At 41.4% G+C, this 22617-nt stretch overlaps 1 long non-coding RNA gene across 2 annotated transcripts in view; it reads left to right on the top strand.

The window, feature by feature from the left end:
• Positions 1–22617, top strand: part of LOC119157617 — a 58244-nt gene that overhangs the window by 12292 nt on the left and 23335 nt on the right. For both annotated transcript variants that reach the window (XR_005107605.1, XR_005107604.1), the window contains exons 2-3: positions 5681–5765; positions 14059–14214. This is a non-coding gene — a long non-coding RNA (uncharacterized LOC119157617). The remainder of the gene's footprint in view (positions 1–5680; positions 5766–14058; positions 14215–22617) is intronic.

Raw genomic sequence — 22617 nt, 5'->3', positions numbered from 1 at the left:
AGTAACCTCTCTAGCAAAGAGCTGAATGTTATTAGAAAAGAGCTGAGCATGGGTGGGAAGACAAGAAAACAAAAGGAAATGGAAGTGCTGGAAACTGATTTTCCATTTGAATCTATTCTTTTTACTTATTATTTTTTAATAAGACATTTTATGAAGTTTATTGCTCTGCTTTCTATTTTCTTTTAGGGTGTGTTATCTTTTGTGACTCAGTTTAGACTAAAATAAACCCCAGTTACTAATTAAGGATAGAAATGGAAATCCAAAGATTTGCTTCTCATCAATGCCAAGCGGTAAATCCTTTAATGCTCTGGGATTTTGCTCTATAGCTCTAAATTTCCCATTGGTATTTAGTAATCTGCTGATTGCATTTACTTTAATTCTTTGGTCTTCAGAGTTTTCGTGTTAAGGCATTCACTTACAGTAGCTCTGCATGTTAAGGGCAATGAGTTAAAAGCTACAGAGCTTTTTTTTATTAAATTCCAGCTTTGTTTTTTCTATTGAGTTCCCAACTGTGTTATATCATACTAATAAGAGTTGTGCTCTGGCTGGACAAATGGCAGCATATTGCAGTGCCCTGTGGGAGCCATGACATCATTTTCAATTTGCTTATCTGACTCCTTCAAAATAGAAGGGTGATTGATGAACCACTGAATTGCATTTTCACTCTAACTCACCTTTGCTTGCTATGATGTTATGGGAACAGTGTTGCTGTGCAGCTTACAGCACTAGCTACTCCCTGGAGGCCTCGGATGCACCGATCTCCATCACCTCTAAAGGCAATGTAGGAGTTTAGTGATACTTAAGCCCATCTTCCCATTTCCAAGGGCTAAGCAGTAGGAATTGTGAGGGAGAGGACACAGCTTCCTTCAATGTATGTCCCTCCAGGTTTGCCTGGAGGCTTCCAGGCACTAAGAAAATGTTCCAGGAAGTTTTGTGATAGGGTCTCACAACCTACTTTACACAGTCATCAACAAAAATAGAGACTGGTGACATGATTTGGAGCAGCTTGGATACCTTTGGCTATGTTTGGGCTGCACTAGTTCACGAGGAAATTTTTTTTTCATTTCCTCATTCTAGCTGAGACTAAATAAGACATTCTGTTTTCATGGGAGCTGAAGAAAATCCTCCTGACAGAACTGGCCCAACTCTTTTTGTGGTTGTTACTTTGCTTATGGAACTAGGAGTGGAGGTGGGAATTTTAGAATTGGAGACAGACTGTGACATATTCAATTTCATTCATATCATTCTAAGTAGTTTACATACACAGAATCTTGGATAAACAGTTACTAAATCATGAAGTACTTCTCTAATTTAACCCAAACTGTTACCATTTTCTGAAAGTGTCCATATCTTCTCCAGAAAAGATAATCTAGACATTAAGTCTTTATTAAATCTGTAGCACTTATACAACTTTTTTTTTTTCCTGGCTGAGGGTCTGGCAGCTCTGTCCACTCTTGCTTTGCAATGAGCACCTTCAAAGCGGGAGAGCAATGCCATTCTTCACAATGCCATTTTTGTCATTTACCTACTTCTTGCAATTGTTCCAGAGATTCATTCATGCGCTAAAACTTGCACTTTCTCACTTCTAACAAGAGTGAAAGTTTAACTGATCCCTGGTCAACCCAGCATCTCACATCAGCATCTCCCCTCATCCCCCAGCCAGGATGCTCTTTTAAGCTTTGGCTCTCAGTCTGGGGTAGCTTAACTCTTCTTAGCAATCTGGGTAAACTAGGTTTGAAGAAGAGATCTAAATTTGTATTTTCTGAGTGATTTGGGGAAAAAAAAATAGTTTTGTCAATCTAGGCAGCTTTCAGTAAAACCTGTGCCATAAGCTCCTGAGCACCTGAAACTACTGACTGGACAGTACAAGTGAGTGAGGACCAAAGGCTCCAGCTCCCTGCAGTGGAGATGACATAACTGCATGAGGAAGACCTGTTTACATCACTGAGATAACCCGTTTCTTTAAAAATAGCAAGGTCAGGGAGGCAATAAAGCTGTCAGCATGGCAATCACAGCGGTGCCTGTGTTCCACCCACTGGAGGACAGTGGGGATGCTCACCAGGCCGGGGACCAGGAGGGTGGGGGATTCACAATGAGGATGGCCACGTTTGGGTAAACAAACTTGTGGCAATATCAGAGTGCTATTGTCTGCTGAACAGCTCTATTTGTGCCAATTATATTTCCAGGTTAGCTCCTCGCAGACCCATAAAAATCTTCATTTTATTCTTTTTGCTGGTGTTTTTTTTTCCCTCAATACAATGATAGATGGAGTGCCCATAAAACCTCACAGCACCATGTACAAAATCCCCGAGCCAGGTGTGGAGCAACTGGTCACTGAGCAGACTTCCACCCAGTCCTAGGTTTGGCTCGTGTGTGTCTGTTTTCTGGTCATTGAGATGCTTCACTGTTTGTTTGTTATGTAAATGAGCGCTGGACTGTGGGAATATTTTGTGCTGAATTCCAGGCCAGGAATGGAAAACCATCACATCTATTCAGCTAGGCAACCTTGTGAGGTACTCATATAGTCCAGGTGGGAGCACAGCCCAACATTTTTATTGTGTTAAGAGTATATGTTCTCAAAAAAAAAAGATGATGTGTAGGGTTCACATCCTGGTGGTGCATCGGATACATTTCAACGATTGCTGTTTTCCTTTGGACAGCATTTGCCTTGGCTGAACGTCTGGCTTAGCTGGCCTTGGACAATAAGTCACAGTGATACAGCTGCTTTGGCGGCGACTTTTGGACAAAAGTGCTCTGCGTCAAACTGCACAGTAGTGATAGATTGTATACGTGCAAAGCAGTGTCTGGCATTAAAACATTTCTTAGCGTATCCAAAGTGAAACACAAAGTTGTGCCATTGATACCACACAGTATGGCTTTGTTAAACTAGGCAGGACACCAAGTCCCCACCAAATTTTGGACTTTCAAAATATTTTTCAGCTTAAAATACTGAGAAAATGTCAGGGATTGAGTTCAGGGATAAGAAAAACCGAAAAGAGGCATTAGCATCATGTAGGAGAAATCTGGTTGCAGTTAGTGCAGCTGCCATTGCCTTGCACAGCTTTTCCTTTCCTTTGGTGATGGTTCAGCATTGCATTCAGAACAGCTCAAGGCAGTTCTAAAATTCCTGACAATTATGCCCATCTTCTCCCATCCTGTCCAAAATCAAGTGGATGAAAGAAACCTATTTGAACGTGAAGCTTCAAACTTCCATCACTGTTAAAAAGGGTTAGAGATGGGATGTGATTCTGAGCGTTTGGATGGGATAAAATTGTGGTTGACCAGAAAACTTAGTTGCAAATTAAACAAAACTTTTAGAGAGTTTTTAATGTACCTTTGTTATTTTGCATAATATTTTTGTGTGCCATCACATTTAACAATTTTGGTGGGGACCATAAAGAGAAATACTGTGAGGCAAGGCTGTTTCCATGGACTATTTTTGTTCTCTAGTAGGGAAGGGGAGGGAGGGTGGAGAAAAGAAAACCTGTTCTTGTAGGATTTCCAGCTCAAGAAGAAATCAGAAAAAAAAACATTTGTAAGTGTATTTCTAAATGGAATAGTTCTTCTGAAGCTTGCCTATCACTGGTCCTAATTACCTGTTCCTGTTACAGCTAATTACACTGATTCTCCACAGGTGAGGTGGACTTCCAAGGCAATGAAGGAGTTTAAACAGAATGATTTTTCAGTTTTGGTTCTATTTAGAGACTGTGGTATGTCAATTTGAAGAAAAGCCAGAATGCGAAACTGAAACGCTAGTGTTTTCTTCTTGCTATAATGGGAATCTTTCAATACAAGATTCCAATGTTTAAAGGTGTTCACTGCAAGGTTTTGGTCCTTTCCCATCAAGTTTTCAATGCTGATGTATAAAGCATTAAACTTGATGTTGGCTGCCGCCTTCTTCCATTGAACTCAGCTGGAGTTTTATTCTTTGATTGCAGGCAAAGGGCCATCAGGCCAAGGCTAAACGCTTTTGGCTGTCCAAAAGACACCGTGGTCCAGCTCACCTGCCCTGGTCTGCAGGCTGCGCTTTGCAGGTATCACTGGCCTACCTGGAGTCAGCAGGAAAGCGCAGTCTTGACTGAAAGCAAGAATTCCTCTCTCAATCGAACTAACTAGCAATGCTGGCCTGAGACACTGCTGTGACTTTGTGCTTCTCAGGTGCAACGCTGTTTGGGAAGGAAGCTGAATGCTCTTAATTTTTGTGACCATAAAAAACCCCCACCTTTTAATGAAGGGATGGTTTTGGCCTAAAGCTCCTTCGCCTAAGGGACCGGGTGTGAAGTAGCTCATCATCCATGGGTTTGCCATGCTATCTGTAAGGGTGCGAGAAGAATTGGGTTTGTACCTCCGCCAAGCTGTTCCCTGTTGGTCTTTAAGGAACCGAGTTGCAAAAAACTCTTTCCTGCAGAGTGTTGCAAGGACTGCCTTGAACTGAGCTTCAGAAAAAGGTCCAATCCATTTTGTTTTATCAGGGTTGCTTCATACTATTCAAAAAAAGAAGGATGTATGTGCATGTATTGCATGGGGCAGAGAACCTGCATCACCTACAGTGACAGGGACGGGGGTGGCAATTACTATGTGCTAGAGCAACAAGTCAGTATTATTTTAAATTCATCCTTTCATCCAACGCAACAGTAATATCTTCTGGACAATGGATTTTGGAAAAGTTGAAATGTTTGCTTTACAAAACAGACGTAAAATTTCTCCTTTAAGGTGCTAAATTTGTGCTGAGCTGGTCCAAAACACGACTGCATCTGGCTATGTCTCGTGTCTGCTACTAAAAAAATGTCCTAAATTCCAGACAGCCTCTGGGGCTTTGAAATAAAACTCATTAATCCTGCATTTGAATTTAATATTTGAAATTTTATCCTAATCTTTTTTTCTTCCACATGAATTAACTTCAGAAAACTTGGAAAGAAACACAAGGGTGGGATTTTTTTTTCCTGGTGGTTCTTTTTTTTTTTTTTTATTATTGAGAGAGAGGGAGAACATTCTTAACAAAGGGTATAAAATTAAACTAGATTTGACCTCTGCCTTTAGCAGATTTTCCACCTGGTCTGTGCAGGAAATCAACTGCTATATAGCAGCTCTTTCATAAGGAATAACATACATGAGTCTGTAAGTGACAGTTTTTCTTGGGTGGACAACAATGTTAGTTACTTTTTATGATTAATTGATAAATGTTTTGATATGGTGCCTGGGCTCTGAGTCAAAAATCACTCTAGTTAGATGATCCAACACTTGGGAAGCTGAGCCAATTACAGCTCAGGCACAGTGAAAACAATTCGAAAATATTTGAGCCTAAAAATGTGCATAGTTGTTAAGGAATCTTACACATGGGTGTATGGTGGTATCCTAAATTACAACTACTTGGTGGGCCAATTTCTTGAGGAATGCAGGGAAGTGCAGGGATTTGAGACTCTTGCATCTGTATTTCAAAAGACTTGGGAAAACAGAAGAACCACATGGGCTCTTGTGGCTGGGCACGTGCTGAGGAAAACCAGACCGTGGGCCAAAATGTACTTTTAGTCCCTCGGGTTACACAAATCCCTTTGCTTTTTTGGGAAGGCTTTAGGTTTTAAGTCTCCTTTCACTCCTAACCTTCTCCTGCAAGCTTGCTCTTTTCTTTCTCAGCCTCCAGAACTTAATTTCTACACCAGGTTTCCTACCTTGTCCTCAGGTGTGCATCCCGACTCCAAGCCCTAACGTGTTTCTGAACGATCCACGAGGAGTCGGAGTCCATCCTGGCTGTGGCTACAGACCAGGTTAGTGCTGCTGGTGGGACAGCCTGGGCGCTCCGGCTGTGGGTGCAGCAAACCTGCATGAGACACGGCTGCTTCTCGTAGTGGAGGTCCTCCAGAATACCCTGCCTTGCAATTAAAGGCTACTTTCTCAGATGATTAGCAGACACACAAAAAAAAAGACTCTGTATTTTTCTTTCCACAGGTAAGTGAATGTAGAGGCATTTTTTGAGTGGGGTCCTGGGGTCATCAGCTCAAAGACCATGGAAAATTCCTTATTGCAGGTTGCTAATGACTTTGAGTGTGATGCTGCCAGCTGTTCCCAATGAAGTCAGTGGAAAGAGAATATCTTTTTTTTCTGCTTCCCCACCCTTCAGTACCTAGTGTTACATGGAGGTTTTGAGGGGTGCATGCTGGAAACTCAGTGCCACCATGGATCCTGGGAACTGGGAGGGTACTTTAGAACTTAAGCAATCTCAATGGTTAGTAGCTGTTCATCATAGACCTCTGCATTTGTCATGCAAAAATCTGATCCTAACCCCAAACATCTCATTGCCTTCAATTAATTTTTATTCTAAGCTCAAAACCAGGTGTCACTTTAGAACAATTAATGTCTAATGGATATAGCTGCCTCTGGAGGCTGTTTTACATCACTAAGGCCATCAGGCCCTGAAGGGCTCAGATCTGGACATCTGTTGAAGATGCTCAAATAGACTTAGGTCTAGATATTATTCCATCTTTTTATGACCCTTGGCTCTTGATATACTGCTGTGTCTCCAGGAGGAGGTGAGGAGGGTTGAAGAATATCTTTTCAAATGGGAGAAGAGCATCTTTCCTATCCTTGTTTTACAGTGAAGATCAATAAAGGAGGATGTTTCTTTCAGTCTGCTATGTGGTTAAAAATGTAACTTTTCCAGTAATTCTCTCATTTCAGGTACCATTTGAATGGGATGATACCCCCTTCCCACCCTCTCTCCATCCCTGACACTCTGTTTTGATACTGGCTGCCGGATCTAAGCACACTCCTGCTTTCACTTTATTTAACACTGAAGGTTTTCATCGTTGCTGATCTGAAAGGAAAATTTCTAACAGCATACTGTAAACTTTACTGCTCGTGACTTCTTAATCACGCAGATTTTATTTCATGTTAGGCTAGCAACTGAACTCTTCTAATAAACAGAGTAAAATCTAATTAGGCTACTGGAGGGGAACAGAAGAATTTATACTCCTCCAGACACACAGACATTAGGAATTCTTCCTCAAACATACACACAGGCTTCCTGGCAGCCGCCTCATTCAAAGAGTGGCTAATGATCATGCTAATTTGCTCTTAGCTGATACTGTTAGGAGTTCCTTGCAGATGGAAAATATACTTATTTCATGAGATCATACAGGGTAGCATGGCCTCGTGGATTGTGCGTAGAGAAAAATCCCAGTGTCTAATCCCACAGCTCACACTACTTGTTGTGTGGTCTCTCTTTCTCTCCCGGTTTCTCCATGCGCAGTCTTACTTACCCGGCTCATTCATGGGACTGTGGTGATCACTCAGTCATTTGGCTGTAATGTGTTTCAAAAGCAGAAGGCACAGTTAAAGTGCCGAAGCACTGTGATTAGAGACTCAATGGCACCTCCAAAATACACACGTAAGAGATCAACATCAAAGATGAGTTTGACTGGTTTCTTGTCTTCACTGGGCTCAAAATTATGTCAAGTGTTGCTGGCAAGAGAGCTCAGAAAGCAGCAAAGCTGTGTCTCATCCAGCCTCGGGGGAAGACGACCCCCATGCAAAGGGGCACATCTTCCCACACAGAGGCCAGACAGACGGACTACACTCAACGTGTCAGGGATACTGCCACGTGCACAACGTTTTCTACAGACCCACAGTCCACCCAGGGTTTTACCCCTCACAACCAAAAGGAGCTCATCCAGCCAACAGGTTCAAGCTTGGGGTCTCCACTGATGTGGCGTGGGATTGATGTATCGTGCAAGGGGCAGAGAGTCCTCTAGGGAATTTCCTCTCAATTCCCTGCAAAGGGCAGCCCCGATGTCCCACAGCAGCCCCAGCTGTCCAGAGAGACTCGACATCAGGAACTGTGAGATATGTTGCCAGAATTGGCTGTACAAGTGTGGACACTGCGGAGGCAACAGGTAAACCCAAGGCATGCAGCCCTCACTGGGAATCGGTGCTTGAGGTTTTTCCTGTGTATTTTCCAGTAGCCTTTCTTCAGCTGGAGAGCTGTCATCTCCTTTCCCAAGACTGTTTAGCTCTTCCTACGTTGCTGTCAGGATTGTTCCTATATATTAGTCATTTCTTGGGTTTGAATGAGGTGCAGGGAGAGAATATAGGAGTAAAGATTAAAGTAAGGCTGGAATAAAAGCTGAGATTTGTTTATAAGTAAATAGGACCTGAAACAGCCCATGGCAACCTCAGGAGACATCTTTCTATCAACTGCAATGGAACAGAGCTCCAACCACCTCTGGCCCCTGGAGACACAACTGGTTCGGGAAGGATTTGGGTCCTGCTGAGCGGAGGTTTGGTCAGGGAAGGGTGTAGCCCCCAGAGTGGGAGAAGACCTGCCTTCTCCTATTTCAGATTTTAAAGAATCATCACCAAAAAAAACCCCCAAACACAACCACCCCCCCACCCCCCCCGAAAAACCCACAACCACCCTGCAGTGGGCTGAAGCTGATGTATCTTTTTATAATACAATGAGTTTTTGTGAAATGGAATCGCTGGCCTGGAACCCGGAGGCATTGCTTAGTTTTAACTTATACTTTATTCAGGCAAAACTCCAGTTGATGTGAGAGAGCACTGGGTCATATTAGGATTTGGCCCATAAGGACAGAGGAGAGCCAAGCTCAGAATGTCACATAAACATATTAGCTAGAGACTTGGCTTTCTCCAAGATCCCAGGGATGGAATAGAGCTGTGATCTAGTCTTCTGTGAGGCATATAAGGAGGTTAAATTCATCCTGCATAGAGCATTAAGAGAACAGGATCCAAACATCTGCACAAGCATCTGTATCATCTCCTCCTCCTCCCAGAGATGTCTGGAATATAGTCCTTTTTGTGTGACAGGTAGAAACTGGACTAAAAACTGCTTAACCTGTTTTGTGTGGGCGAAAAAAAATTAAAAAATCAAACCATGGCTTGTTCATGCTGAAGTCGAAAGCGTGTTCTTTCTGGCGATGAGGTATGAAGAGGGCATATTGTTCATTTAAACCACACTCTATAGTTTTTGCAGCAGCAAAGTATTTTTGAAAGTTTACAGCTGTAGTAGAAATTCCCTGGAGCTTAACAGTCAGTTTTCTGCCAATCAGAAAGCTGAAGGCGCTCCGGTTTGGGCTCCAAAAGTGACATTTCAGTGTTACACGTCTTAAATGTGGAGCGGTTTCGAGAGAGCATCCTGACAGGTTTTGAACTCCGAAGAAATTATTTTCTGGTGCCAAGCTACACAGTCTGGGAAACGCTGCACGCTGCACGCCACACTCGCTCCCTGTATCTCTGCCAGAAACCAAAATATATATTAAAAAAGAAAAAAAGTATAAGAAATATGGCCCAGGACTAAGGTTTGCAGATGCATTTCAGGTACGAGCTCTTTCTAACATTTAATGTATTAACTGCTCTCACAGCCATAAGAAGCTGGTGTAGGAGGAGGTCCATGTACATGTATATCATGGAGCGACACCACGGAGAAAGGGAGAGGAAGGGCAGGAAAGTGAGCACCTCGAATTGACCAGAACCCATCTACAGTGTGGAGGAAATGGTAAAACTTGGGCCAATCCGCTGTAAGTCTATTAACTTAATAAGTTTAAAAGTGACTTTGCAGTGGTTTCTGAAAGGGAAAACATGGGCATCTGAGAAGGTGTGGATGCTAAGCCACTGATGTGGGACCCATACTTCAGGGAACAAGAATACATCAGCATGTCAGGCTGTCTCCACAAATGGCCAAAAGGAGGAGACTGAAAGAAGACTGTGTCCAAAAAAAAGAATGGTTATGAGATGGAAAAAAAGGCATTCAGCTTCTTGTACTTCCTTCACTTGAGTAGAAAAGAGCTGGGAGAGAAACAGGCAACCTTTTAAGACCTCAAACTAGATAATAAGAATAGAACATCTTTTTATTAAAGCCTTGGATGAACCAATTTGCAATAACTGATTTTAGCTGGTGAGATGAGGAGCTGCGCTGCCATAGGCAGGGTTATCTGCAGGGGTGTCACTGAAATGCGATTGCTTACACCGGTCGGGGCTGGAAACAGCTCCCCGACGGGGAGTAGCTCAGATGTAGTTCTCGTACCTCTCCTGAAGTGCCCTGCACTGGGAGGGACGGAGCCAGGACACCAGGTGAGGGGACCTCTGAGCTCAGCCCCTTCTGATGCCCTTGCCTGCGGGAGGCTCAATATTTTAAAACACTCTGTCATGTATTCGATGACTTTGGCCCGGTACCTTCTGTTTATTGTTAATAAGAGTCAATAGAAGTGTAGAAAAGTACAAAATGTCAACCTATGACCTTATAAAATCCATGGCAGGAGAGAGAAAAAGAAAACCCACCCTTTGGTACATGCTTTGTCCCTCACACTGCGTTGGGATCCAGAAGTACAAATCTTTTCTCAGGACTGGGGCTTAGAAAGTCAAGAATTGTGTCTCTCTTTATTTTCATTACAGTTCGTTAAATCCTTAGGCTCCTGTTAACACTGAACTCCAAGCCGATTTTTTTGTTAAAATGCTGAAACCTAATTTTCGTTTAACAATTTTCTGTTTGAGGCCAACATCAAATTAGTGTGCTTTCCACTGGCAGACCCCGGTAATTTGGTAGGCAGGAGGCTCACACATACTTAAGTTATTCAATACATTTTGTTATACTCTGTACAAAAAACCTAGTCAGAAAAGTCTGATTTATGATATTCCTCAGGTTTCCTGTTACTTTATACCACTAACATCCTATGGCCAAGCCCTTCACAGGCAGCCAGCACATCTGGCCCGGAGTGGTTCTGTCACCTATCGCCAAAATGCCATATTTATAATCAAGCCATAATAGAAAAGAACAAATTGATTATAATGAAAAGAAAACAAAAACCACAAAACATTGAAAAAGTCAATCAGAAAACATTTGTAAATAAGATTGGGTGTTTTTTTTCAAAACGTATGTCACATACAAATAGGAACACATAGCATATTGAGCAGGCAGATTAGATGTATGCAATCATCTCTTCTGGCTTAATTATAAATTATTGACAGCTCTGATTCTTTCCCATTTCACACATTTTTAATGTCTATTTTGTTTTCCACTTATACAGGCAAACCACTCCTGCCCAAAGCCAAAGCTACACAGTCCATCTAACCTCCCACCTGCAGTTCTGTAACTGCTGGTAAATGAGTGAGTGCTCCTGGCAAAGTGTTTTTTAGCTGGTCTCCTCAGGGATTTAAGGCTTATGCAATCATTGTGTCTGTGTTGTATCTGTGTATCCATCTGTCAAATATGATCAATGGGCCAAAGTCTCCCAAAATATTAACTTCCTACGTGCTTCATAAAAATAGTTAGAGGCAGATATTTGGTTTAATGTCCTCCTTAAAGGGAAAGCTGGAGTGGATGTCTATACTGTAGAAATCGTATGCAAATCCACAGGGCAAGAAATTAAGCTCACAGCAGAATTCCTTAATTTTTCTCCTAAAACTACATACTTAAAAATAGCTATATAAACAAGAGTGCAGAAAGACCTGCAAGTTTTGGACTGGTACAGGCTGGGAAGTCGGGCAGTGGTTTAGGGGTGCCAGTACCTATAGGCTGGCGTGAGCCTGCATTTAAGCTGTGTGCACTCCTAAAGGGCACAGGCAAAGCTGGCCGCATTGTCTTCTCTGGAAGATGCAGCTTGCAGAGATCCATTTTTTTCTAAGGGAGTCATAAAAGAAATATATAGAAGATAACGAACAGATTCTCAGCTGTGTCAAACCCTGGAACACTGCTATGGAAATGTGAAGAGCTGCAGAGGTTCGACACCTTTGAAAATCTGATCACTGAATATTTCTGGTCAGCTTCCTCCGCCAAAGGGTTATGAAATTTTCTAAAGCTGTGCCAAACTCTGACGTTCACAAACTGTTTCTCAAGTGGATTTGGATGATGTAACCAATAACCATGAAACCTCCTCCACTTGCTAAATTACATCTGGTTGAGATGAATTTCTACACGGATAATACAACGAATATGTGAAAGACTATATTTGTTCTAAACCTTATTATGCAGTCTCATGATGACATATAGAAGTCCCTACGGTAACATGGCATGATCTAAAGCAACTGCCTGGTCACACACGAGAGGTCCAACAGCTTTGCCATTTTGTTCTTAATTATCCCTGGTGGATAAACTAGTTGAAAAACTGAGCCAGCTTCTCCATCCTCAAAACCAATGGAGCAATACTGATTTATATCAGCTGCAATCCTTGACCGCAGTTTGCAAAACATTTATCAATTAATTTCCTGCATAATTTCTCCAGAAACACACTGGAAGTGCACCCTGACTTTTTTTTGACCTCCAATTCAGCAAGCTATCTTCATGCAGAAAATTATTTCAGCATATGTTTACTGTAAGCAAATGGTTAAACATGCCTTGGAGCTCCATCTATGTGCCTGAACACTGTTAAAACAGGACCTTGGGGGAAGCATCCACCTGGTTTGTGTGTTCGCTCGAGAAGATGATCTTTGCAACACCGACAAAGGACTTACAAGCTCTTAATGATAACAATGCCTCTTGTTGCTTCTTTTGGCAAGACATTTGCGAGTCTCTCTCAGAAGAATTAGATCACAGTCAGTCCCACCTTAACTACATATTTGCTAGCTGAATAAACAGGATGAAATTGGACCGACGGTCATGTCTGCTGGCAGAATTGAGCACTTTCAGTGCCGTAAGGCTGGTTCCAAGGGTGCAGGGTATTCAACCAGCCTCTCGCATCCCAGCGCTTGTCCTTTGCCAAAATTACATCCCAGCAAATGTTTTCAGTGCTGCCCTCACCATCGCTACCAATAATGCTCAAACCAGAAAGACAAATTCATTCACATTTTAAATAGCGATCTCAGCAATATTAATTGCACAATAAAAAATAATTTGTTCCAAGTATGCAGCCGGCTATTTATTTGTGTTCAATTCTGAGTCATAAATTGTTAATTTGACATTTAAAGCCTATTTTAACAAACAAGATTTTTTTTACTTGCAAAGTGCCTAATCAGATGGGTTTTCTGAACTATTTAAGCAACTCTGAGAAATGCAGTGTCTCTGATGAATATTTCACTGCACTGAACAAATTTTCCCTGTGTAAGCCAAACCTGCATTGCTCCTTTACTGCATGAAAGTGCTCCAAACTTTGCTTTCTCCTTTCACTGTTGTTTTTAAAGATAAAGAGAAAATGAAAACAGAAGGTCAAATTTAATTTTGAAGATAGGTGACTCCGTGAACAAGTTTCTGTATCTTTGTTCATACCACTAGTCCCTCCCTCTGTACCAACCTCTGGACCATGTGGAATACTTCTTGGAAATGGTTTATTGGATCAGAGGGAGGAGAAATCTGCGGCTGCAACATGGCTTTCTGACTGCAATAATTTGGTGGCTTTTTTTGAGTGAGCGAACAAGGCAGGTAGGTTGTGGTTCCACAGGCAGTAGTATTTGTGCTATACATTGATAATTCACTTACAAGGACGTATTTGAGCTGAATAACCTTTCTGTTAGCTTCTAGTCTCCCAGTTCTACACCTGTCAAATAGGGTCTTTTCATATTTCTTATTAAACAAATACATGTTTGGAAGCAATGAGGTATTCAGATATTGTAATGGAGAGCTAGAAAGAGTCCAAATACAATTATTCATTAGTATAAAAGGTTTTCACTTTGCTCAGCAGAAGGACAAAGAGTCAGTAGAATGAACTATTGTAGGACCCATATCATTAAAAAATTTATTATATAAATATAAAAATATCTTAAATAATAATATGTTTATTATTTCTTAATTTATGTGGGTTGCTTGATCCCACAAATAGCTGGAGAAATAAGTATGTAAGAAGAAAAATCTCAGTTTAAGGGTGGCAGTCTTAGGTACCTTTTGCCCCAGTGTCCAAACATGCATTTGTATCTATGATTTTTTAGGTGTGAATAGAGTTAAAATAAAACTAATGGTGCCCTTTGTGGAGAAAGGTGATTAGGAAATACTTTTGTATTCTCTGTATGTGCCAAAACAAGGCACTTACATATCATTGATAAATGTAGAATGAACATTTAAATACAAATATGGGCATTCCACACTCATATTAAAAAGTTGCCTTTGGTCTTTGTTGGTAGGAGATTCACTCGTACCGGAGAAGAGCAGCACCGATGAGGCCACGCTCTCCTGCCTCCGGAGCTACTGCAGTCAAGGAAAAAAACGGGAGAGAAACAGAGCCCTGCAGGCAGACATGGAGAACAGAAGCATGCCAGTGACCACTTGAACGTATCAGGGTAAGAGGAACTTGACTTGAGGTTCTAAAGAGAGTCTTATCAGCCGGGAAGGGCTGATCGAGCAGTGATGGCATCTGTGTGCTTCCTGGCAGTGACCGTTCAGCAGCCATCGCTTCTCTTTCACAGGGGCTTCAGGAGCCCAAGACTAGCGGGGACTATCCTTTAGATAATTGTGATTTTATTTCTTTCTTTTTACCAAAGAATTTTGAAAATTTAAATCAGAGCTAGTGGCAGGTCCTGGGTTGTCCGTAAAGGGCACGTACAGAGCGGGTACAAGCAAGCAGTGACTCTCAAAGACCTTACGATTGAATGAGCTCTTTACGCCATTGATTCCTGCCATTACACCAATGAGTCTGACCCTTGGTGTTTCTGAAATGCTTTCAGAAAGCAAAACTGTACACTGACGTCAATGGTAAAGATTCTATTTATTTATTTAGAGGTTTCTCTTGCTTTGTCTTCATATGACATATATGTAAAAGAGTGTGACATTAAGGCACATGCAAGGAATTTCAGAAAATGCTGCATGTAATTGAAGATTTCTGACTAGGATCTGTACAGCAACCAGGACCATCATGTAATGGAGCAAATATCAGTATCAGCTTCATCTTTAAATCCTCGATTTTCCCTGCCTTTTTTTACTTTACCATAGATTTTTGTGGTATGATTTTATTTCTTCCCTTTTTTTAATTTATTTTAAATAATACCAATAAAAAAGCCGGGGGGTGAACTTCATTGGAAATATTTGAAATATTCTCCACTGGAAAAATAATATCCTGTAATAGATGGATAGTCATGTAAACACACAGCTGCCTAGCACAACAAAACCAGCCTGGATTCATGGGTATGACTTCAGGTGGCATAGTGGGGAGGCAGGCGGACTTTTGCAGGGGATTAATACACCAGGTTTGAACCTCTGGGGATGCTGGTTCCGGTTCAGGCTCTGGTTGGGAGGGAAAATAAGTATGGTGGTCTCATTAGTCCTCGTTACAAAAATCGACCACATGATTTGGTACCGTTGGCAGCCCCTCGCTAGATAAATCCGGGACTAGAATAACAAGGTTTGCTGCAAGCTAGGCTTGAGGTGCCTTGGCAGGGAGGGGAAGCTTGCACAAAGCCTGGCTGTACCGAGGCCAGTGTTAACAGTCTCTTTACTTTCATTTGCTCTGAATTCACTCATATATTTGCAATCAAAACTGTTTTAATGTCTTTAAAAAAAAGAAAAGTAAAAAGGAGGGAGTAAAAGAGAGACAGACAGCTTTTGAATTGTAAAACATAACAGACCCCCGTTCCTGACAAGTTTTATTGCTGCTCAACTAAATCCCTCAAGCCTATCTCTAAATTAGCTGAATTAGAAAAGATGTAAAACTAATCAGAATACTGCTGTCTAGATACTCCTTTGCCTGAAATATAGGAACTTTACCTTCTGGTAGAATCATTATATATATGTTATCAGTTATAAATAAACTTTTATAAGGGACTAGCAAATTAAGTAGTTTGGATTTCTTGAAAGAATATATAATCTCTTTACTTTTTCCCAATTAAGCAATTTCAATATTTTAACCTCATCAAACTGCATTTATAAAAAGGTCCCTGGATTTCATAAGTGTCCTGCAGTACAGTTTGCTGCACACCACATCTGAACAAATTAAGGTGAATGTATGTATATAGGTATCCCCCCTCTCCTTCCCAAGAGAGTCTCAAATGAGCCAAATATTCAACTGATGTAAATCAGTGTTGTTCCAGATACTTTTAGACATGATATACTGCATTAAATCAACAGTCAGCCTTCTACAACTGCCTCCATCACTATGCCTGGTTGAAGCTGTAATTAAAGTCTGTGTTGCTCAGGAGTCAGTACCCAGCAGCCTCGGAGGATTAATTAGGTCTGATATTTATTTCTTTTGATACAAAACCCAGATGTGTGCAGTTAAGCCAAAAACCAAAGGGAGAGCCATCCTGCTTTTTTTTCCAGTGGGCAGAGGAAAAGCAATGTTGCCCACCCAGAATTAAAGAACAGAGGCAAATAATTATCATCATGGAACAATTTGGCAGCAGCGTGGTTTCATAATCTGCTAAGCCACTTTACCTGCCTGATTATGAAATAATTCAGATGGCCTCAACTTTTTTTTTGTTATTGTTGTTACCAAGTATTGTAAATATATATCTATACGTGTGTTGATTTATTTGTCTGAAAGCTGGGATGAAAAATATGGAGGGAATACTCTTGCTCCCTATGGTTATAGAAATAAATCAGCTTGTATTTCACTTGAAGTATGTGTTCCTCAATGTGTTATAAAAATACATGCCCATTCAGTGAAGGGTTTACCTTGAAATTAATTAATGAGACTGGAAAATAGCGAAAACACTCTAAATCGTTAGCAAGTGTAGTACCAGCTTTGGTTCCCACAATGGAAGGGACATCTCCTGCAGAAGAATGTAGTTCAGGTTTTATGCTTAGAAAAATGTAGGGCTCAGGGAATTTCTGATATTGATCTTTGTGCTGTGGGCACCCTCTGGCAATACTACCTCACTCAGAAAATTCCGCCAAATTGGGCCAGCATCAGGTGAATTCACATGAACCATGAAACAGCTCCATATGATACCAATTTGTGCAGCATTTCTTATTCAGCCTTTTCTTTCAATGAGAAAAATGATCCACTCCCATAGATATAATTCTGATTTTTTTTTCATTATAAACAGAAAAACAGCAAAAAAGGTTTTTTCAGTGATAAAATATAAGAAGCAGATCTTCTTACAGTAGAAGGGGTAGGGATCACCCAAAAACAAATATTGAAAAGAACTACGGAATGATCAGACCATTAAGAAATCTTTCCCCTCATTCTGGTTCAAAGAAAGCTCTGAACATTTTTAAAATAATATATGAAAATTCAGGAGTTATTTTCTAATAATTTCTGTTATTCATTTCTTGTTGTGTACCTGGGTATTGATTCAGAGTAATGAGACTCCCACTGATTTCACTGAGTTTTGGATGAAGTCCCTCGGAGAGATTTGAGCCAGTGATCTAATGATAAAAGACTGGAAAACCCATTCCTTTTCCCTTATGCAGCTAGCCAGCATATTATACTGGAGATATGCAACATTTTTCCCCTCTGAATAATTCCTATAGAACTTGGTGAAGACTAGTTTTTCTCTTTCTCACTGATTGCATCAGTGTATTTTACAGTATCTTCATATATTTTGGTTTACAAGGAAAAAAATGGACTAGAAAACAGTAGATTGATTTTTTTATTATTATTATGTTTCTGATTTTTACTTTCTTTTCAGGTAGACTTTCAAAAGCAGGCTTTTGCATAGTTTCCTGGAGCATTTCCTCGCTGCTTTGCAGCTCGTTAAGCTCAATTTCTATGTTTTTGTTGAGGGTTTTTCAGCCCATCTATGGGGCATCTCACAGGTCTCCACAGCTCCAAATGTCAGCTGAAAAAACAAGCCCTCTCTTTTCAGCTCCTCCAGTTGATGCAAGGCACATCAGGACTCAGGCAAAAGCGGGGGGGGGGGGGGGGGGGGGGGGGGGCGGGGGGGAGAGGAAAGCAAACCCACAGTATTTGGGGTTAGGAGCAACTGCTACTAGTAGGTGTCCTAGTCCTCCTCCCCTTCCAGGTTCTGGAGAACATCAGCCAAAGTGACCTCAGCAAAGGGGTACGACATCCCTCCCCGCTCTCCCCAGGTCTCTGCTATGCTTAATACTGTCAGAAAAGTCTCCAGCAAACATTTGTAATTGCAGGGAGAAAGAACACTGCTGTCTTTATTTTTTCTAACTTGACATCTATCAAATTTAGTTTAAGTGTTCCCCTGGGTCAGTCGAGTTGCTGAGCTATAAACTAAAAATAATTAAAATAAAATATTAAAAAAACCTCAAGCTTGCTTGCCAGGAGCGTATCGTTGGGAGTTAACAGCTCTCAATCATGTATTTCGGAGTGTTAGAATAGCTGAAATAAGACAGACAGGCTTAATACAACATAAAACTGTAATTCTTTGATGTTTTGATGCTACAGGATTGATTCTTGCACTTCAGGGCAAAACTGATTTCTGGGACAGGCATTTGGAATCTATATGCATTTTTTTTGTTTGTTTTAATACTACAGTTAATATGAATTTTATAGGACTAGCTTAACGAAAAGGAAAGGCAGGGGAAGGTAGAAGGAGTCATTCTGATTAATACCTTAGATAATAAAACCTCGCCCTGACAATTCCTATAAAACAGCAGTTACCTTTTTGTACTATAAAAGATGACTTTGCCAATTTATTGACCCCACCAGATGTATCAGCTATCACCAAAATTGGAAATTCTAGTTACAATGACTTAAATTTTGGCTTAAACCTGACCAGACACACAGCATGTTCCCAGACTGGTCACATTCATAAATGTCATAAAAAACATACTTGTTCTCTGACATGCACGAAATAGAATTCTCAAACAAGACATCTCTAACCAGAAAGGCATGAAGCAAAAATCTTTAACCACGTGACAGAAAATGAGGACGGCTAAGAATGGTATTTTGACATTGGTGGACTGCTGAAGTAAAGCTTCTCTAGGCATAGCTTTAACATTGTTTTTATTATTTTTATTATTCTTACTGGTCATAGTAACCATGTGAGGTAAAATGAAAAAAAAATAAAAATCAGTCAAAACATGGTTCAAAAATGTTGTGTAGGCTGTTCCAGTATAAATTTAAAGAGAAAAAATTAAGTCAAGGATCACGTTCAGGGGTTCTTAGTAGAATCAGCCATCAAGATGTGCACAATATGCAACTAAAGGATTAACCTGGGTTGTCTAGCCAAGCCCATTTGCATCTAATGCTTTTGCTTTTCATTATGTATCTGCTGCACTTTAATTATAGATTTATTCTTACACCTAGTGAAAAAAAGATGTAAGTTCACCTCACTTTTTCACTACAAGCATGTTACCCTTGAAAAACAATCCGTTCTGGAAAATGACATTTTTTACAAAATGTTGGCATTATCAATACTTTTATGTTTCCTTTTAAAAATCAGTGACTTCGTATTTCTGCAGGCACTGTTAAATATAACAGTATTGTCTGTCTGAAGGCGATAAAGCCGTAAAGTTGAGAGGATTGCCTGCATTCAACCTTCAAAAACAGACAGTTCATTCTTTCAAGCCCTAGAAAATAGGAATAATTTTATTTAAAATGTGACATTGCAACTAGCTCTAAATCAAAACCAGACACAATATCAATACTCTGTTGTTGTCAATACTGCCGAAACACCAACCCTCCCCAGCTTTCAGCTGAGTCTGTATCTCACCTCCGCAACCACTGCGCTCCTCTGATACAAATTGCCTCTCCATAACGAGGGGCCAACTGCCTCGCAGAGGGGATGCCCTGGAGTCAAGGGAGCGACGCCCACGGATGGTTTGGTCCATGGCTAGCCGAGGATTTGGAAATGAAATGTGCTCCAGCGTACAGACGAGAGGTGGTTGGGAGTTTTCCAAGGTACTTATTTGGCGGGGTGTCACAGAATGGCAATTTGTTGAAACTGAAACCATTCACAAGGGAAGGTCTGTCTGAACAAAGTTCCCAACTCAGAGTGAAAAGCAAAAACAGAAAAGCAAGTAAGAAAACACAAAAAAAAAAAAAAAAAAAAAAGGGAGGGGGGGGAGGTGGGGACGGGACGGGGACGGGACAGGGGACACAACAAAGAGCAATTAGAGAAGCTGCCCCTTTCTGCCAGTCCTGGAGGAAAAAGTTCTGGGGTCTGGCTTGCCATGACTCTTGCCTTTCTCACTGCAAATGGCAATTTATGCAGATTTTTTTAGAACAAAATTACAAAGTCAAAGTGGAATAGAACAACAGAAAGTACATTCACTCAGTCTGATCTCTTGAAATGAACCATTCCTGGACTTCTTTAAGTTTTGATTTTTCACCCAGTTCCATGGCCATGTTTTGTGTTTATCACCACAACTTGCTAAAACTACATAAATTCTAATTGATCAAAAATACCTGCTTCAGCCGGTAGCACATGATTAAGCAACCAGTACCTGCAGGAAATGTTGTGTGAAGCCTATTCTTTACTGGAAAACTGCTCCCTTTATAATCCACTTTTTCAGAAAAGCTACCTGCTGTTTAGGTTGACTTCTGATGTGCTGAACTCAAGGTATTTTAGGACTTTAAGGAAAAATGATGAAGAATAAATGATTCCCTCTTAGAACTTACAAGAGCTGCCTCAAAACCTTAGAATACAGTAAAGAGATTTTCCAATAGTGCCAGAGGGTATTTTGAGTGAGCAGATGCTGCCGTTCACCTTTTTTACAGGCATAACAGAATGTTTATGATTCAGTCACGACACGCTTGCTCTGCGGCAAGGAATTATGACCTAGCTGTCCTTTGCCACTCATTTCAGTGAGATGTTTTCTGTCCTCTGGGACTTTGCCTTCCAGTTCTTGAAGGAGGAGAGAAATACAAGCAGGCTGTAGCAAAGATGTACGTGGTAAAGTCAGGCTTGGTATGAGTGCAACTCTCCTGATACCCAGGATAATCACTCATTTTTGTATCAGATCTGGTTTTGGTCTTGTGTAGGTTGAACCCATTTGCTATGGTCCTGATATATGTCAGGCAGTAAAGACGCGTGAGTTACAGCTGCCGTAGGGTTGGTCCTGCAAGGTGGGAGGATGGAGACCTTCAGTGGAGGTGGGATGTAGGCGAGCGGGATTGCGCAAATCTGGAAGGCTGCTGGCCGTCTAGAAACAACATATAATATCCCGAGGGCTGCAAATATTGACTTATTAGCTAGCTGTAGGTAGATCTGGCTGCGGTCTGGCCTGGGATGAGTTTAACCCCTAGGCTCAGTCAAATGGGCTTTAAGCAGTTCTTGATCCCAGAGGGAGCACCTGACCCTCCTCGAACGCTGTCACCAGCATTGTGGTTTTCTCCATCTTTGTGTCCCACACCCAGTGGAGGGAAGAGCCAGGAGCTGTTATCCCTCTGCATTTGCATGCAAAAAGGGAGGCAGATTTTAAGATGTCCTTCCTGAAGAAACACTATATTTCCTTTCACCCCCATATTCCTTTTCCCCCTGTTATCTCCACCCCAGTTCTTTCCTTACCACTAGCCCAGAGAGGGAGAAAAGAGAGAGAAAGAAAAGAGAGAAATATGCTGCCTGGATTGGAAAAGTCATCTTTTCCCAGGAGCAGCGTAATAATGTTAATGGAAGGGAGAACGGGAAAGAGGAAATGTTTCGCTAACGTGGAGAATTTCTGGCCTGGGTTCTTTCTGAGGCCTGTTTGTCAGGGGGAAAAGGAAATTGGTGGCTGGATGAAATATGAGCTGATGCAGCTGCAATGCCTTTAAATACAAGCTTTTTTAGGCACACTGGTGCTTCAGTTTGGGGATATAAGCAGATGCTGAATGCCTTTCCCTACTTCACATGGGGCCTTTGCGTGCTGTGGTTTTAAGACCAGTGTTCAGGTGATAAAAAAAAAAAGGGGGGGGGGGATGGGGAGGGGAACGAAATGTCATTTTCGGAGAGGCAAAAAATACTTCAGGCTCTTTGGTGTGTAAGTCATAAAGGGCTTTTTGTGCATGGGTAGTCAGTGCAGTGTCAAGAGAAATCACTTGCACAAGGTGGAGTAACACTATCTGAAATTAAATTCTGGCCTCCATTTACAAGTAACACTTCAAGGTTAAGGAAAAAAAAAAAAAGCTTTTTCTTTTCAAGAAATTGAAGGGAACTAAGAGACGTCCCCTCCTCTCCTCCAAAAACATGCCCTAGGTGTTCTTGCTATCCGTAACACGACAGCCCCAGTAATTAGCAGAGCTCATCAGCCAAAGCTAATGAGCACACGGCAGCTTTGAGCTTTGTACAGTGGGGTGAAACCCGGGCGGAGGTTTAGAGCCGCTCTGATCTGAGAGGGTCTGCACTGGAAAGGTTTGAACTCTCGTGCTATGGCTTTCCAGGCTCTTTGAGCATGGTTCCTATTTATACTAGGTTTCCTTAGCATAAAGGGGCCTTCAAGTGGGCATGCAGTGAAGGAATATTTCAAGGCAAAGAGCATGCAGAGCGGGCTCTCACTACCCTCCTTGCACCTTCCTTGGAACAAGCCCCTCACTGTTTTCTTACAAGGGTGAAATGCCAGATGTAGCTCTAGTCCGAGGTGGAGGAGAAAGGCTTTGGCTCTCAGTCCTATCAAAGCTCTTTTGCGCTGTGCTGGTGTGCCTCAAGGACCTAAGTAATTACTTACGAGTTTTATTCTGGATCCATTTTTTTTATTCCTGTAATGTAATTTCTGATTTCTTACTCTTTCTCCATTGCTGGAAAGATGAAAATTCACCTCAAGCTGGCCGTCCGAGGTGGAAGTTGTGCTGGCACGTTCTGGAGATGTCATTGAAATATAAATAGCAAATAGATGATTAAAAATAGTTTGTCCCC

This window comes from Falco rusticolus, chromosome 15 (genome assembly GCF_015220075.1).
Source record: "Falco rusticolus isolate bFalRus1 chromosome 15, bFalRus1.pri, whole genome shotgun sequence".
In the NCBI taxonomy this organism is placed as follows: domain Eukaryota; kingdom Metazoa; phylum Chordata; class Aves; order Falconiformes; family Falconidae; genus Falco; species Falco rusticolus.
This window is presented reverse-complemented; position numbering and strand designations above follow the sequence as displayed.